At 56.8% G+C, this 2,500-nt stretch overlaps 1 non-coding gene across 1 annotated transcript in view; it reads right to left on the reverse strand.

Moving 5' to 3' along the window:
• The window catches only part of LOC126323852 (small subunit ribosomal RNA), a 1,893-nt gene extending 1,326 nt beyond the window's left edge, over window positions 1-567 (reverse strand). Inside the window, exon 1 of the ribosomal RNA XR_007559713.1 lies at window positions 1-567. This exon is cut by the window's left edge and continues 1,326 nt beyond it. This is a non-coding gene — a ribosomal RNA (small subunit ribosomal RNA).
• Between the last annotated feature and the right edge of the window lie 1,933 nt (window positions 568-2,500).

The following is a 2,500-nucleotide window of genomic DNA, read 5'->3' on the forward strand; positions in this document are numbered from 1 at the left end:
CAATAGATACTCGTTAAAGGATTTAAAGTGTACTCATTCCGATTACGGGGCCTCGGATGAGTCCCGTATCGTTATTTTTCGTCACTACCTCCCCGTGCCGGGAGTGGGTAATTTGCGCGCCTGCTGCCTTCCTTGGATGTGGTAGCCGTTTCTCAGGCTCCCTCTCCGGAATCGAACCCTGATTCCCCGTTACCCGTTACAACCATGGTAGGCGCAGAACCTACCATCGACAGTTGATAAGGCAGACATTTGAAAGATGCGTCGCCGGTACGAGGACCGTGCGATCAGCCCAAAGTTATTCAGAGTCACCAAGGCAAACGGACCAGACAAGCCAATCCGATTGGTTTTGATCTAATAAAAGCGTCCCTTCCATCTCTGGTCGGGACTCTGTTTGCATGTATTAGCTCTAGAATTACCACAGTTATCCAAGTAACGTGGGTACGATCTAAGGAACCATAACTGATTTAATGAGCCATTCGCGGTTTCACCTTAATGCGGCTTGTACTGAGACATGCATGGCTTAATCTTTGAGACAAGCATATGACTACTGGCAGGATCAACCAGGGAGCTGCGTCAACTAGAGCTGAGCAGCCGGCCGCCCGGGAGTGTGTCCCGGGGGCCCGCGCGAACACGCAAGCGTCCGCTCAATTATTCTGCAAACAGGAGGAGGCCGAGCTCCCCTGCACGATACACCTCGAAACCCTCTCAGGTCCCGGCGGCGCGCAGCGCCGTCCTAGGTACTTGGTCGGTTTCGAGAGAGGCGCAATCGCCCGGAGTTAGGCGAGTAGACGGTTTTAGTGCGAACACCCTTGCTCCCAACTGAGCTTGCCGCTGCCGACAGAGGCCCGGGAGCGTGCTGTCGTGGCATTGCCGGCGGGAGACAACACGCGCCACCTATGGTGACCGGCAGCTCCAACGCCAGCGCCACACAAGGGCAAAGCCCCACTTGGGTGCAGAAGCGAACTCTCCCAGCACAGCGCACGCGCCAACACGTCCGCACAACTGCGATACAAACCACCTGCGAGAACCGCTGGGGCGACCGAGCAGCAGACGGCGTCGCGGCGCCGAGTGCCAGGCGGCGGCGCATCCTCAACGCACACAGTCCTCAATCAGACCAGCACACTGCAGATGTCCACCGCGCTTCGCACCGGGCTCGGCTGAACCAACTTTGGCCGCCAGGCGCCGCGTGCAGGGTGCGCCGCAGCGTAGCTGCGCCGCCTGCCGAGCCCGTCGGCTGGCGCTCCTGCCACTCGGCGCCCCCCACCAGCCGCCTGTTGCGCGTGCGCCCACGCAGCGCGCGGCCAACACGCCGGGCGGCCCCCCTTCACCGGCCGGGAACAGTCCCACCAAGCCACCGCCGCGTATCGCTTCATACCCACATGGGCCTAGTCACGTGTGTGGATGTGGCGGGTACCGCTGAAACAACCGGTTAATAGCTGTACCGATCGTCGCCATCACAGATTCACCTCCAGCGTGAACAACCGCTCAACAACGGATTTCCAGTTCATTTGCGTATCTTGGGCAGTAAACGTAGATGTCCACCTACATTTGCGAATTCAACAATTCTTGCATGCCAGGATGTCATGTGTCACGACACGCTACATCAGACCACATACACACTGCGACATGTGCAGAAGAGAACACGTGGAAGGTGGCCCGCGCACGTATGCGATGTCCCTTCCGCGATCCACTGTCAACCGGCATCTGCGGCATGTCCCAGATATGGAACGCGGTCCACCAGGGTAGCACTTTGTGTGAGGCAATACGACAAAGTCGGAATACACGCGTCACTACATCACACGGCTCACGCTGACCTGACCTGACTCACCGCACCACCACCCCCAGCGACCCAGGGTGACATACAATGCGTTCGTACGTTCCTCCCACACGCCTCTACGGCGTACCACAGTGCAACCTAGCTGTTATTGGGAGACGAGACAAGTAGCATCGAGCACAACATATGGAAATTGAGATTCGACACCGTTGGGCACAGCCAGCGTACGGTCACACGTATCACACTACTTCACTCTGTACGTAACTACCGATGATCGGTACAGCGTGTGGGTTACGCGTACGACATCAGCGGACAATGGACACAGACCATACCACGACGTACACTGAGGGCGTCGACATCTGAACGCAACTGAACAGCTGCGAGGCTCATTTAACACTCAAACGCCAGACCGACCAGCTTGAGAGGACGGAGACACAAAGAGAGGGGCAGAGGGGGGGGGGGGCGATATAGTCCTATTGCAGTACAATTGACAGTGGATAGCGGGAATATGTGGAAAGTAAGCAACACTCGCAAGACATCTACATGAGGATAACAACGACACCAGAGATTCCGAGCAGTGAACTATGTTAGGCAAAGGGACAACGTGGGTTAGGTTAAGGGACAACGTGGGTTAGGTTAAGGGACAACGTGGGTTAGGTTAAGGGACAACGTGGGTTAGGTTAAGGGACAACGTGGGTTAGGTTAAGGGACAACGTGGGTTAGGTT

The sequence above is a fragment of the Schistocerca gregaria genome, unplaced genomic scaffold (genome assembly GCF_023897955.1).
Source record: "Schistocerca gregaria isolate iqSchGreg1 unplaced genomic scaffold, iqSchGreg1.2 ptg000874l, whole genome shotgun sequence".
NCBI lineage: Eukaryota > Metazoa > Arthropoda > Insecta > Orthoptera > Acrididae > Schistocerca > Schistocerca gregaria.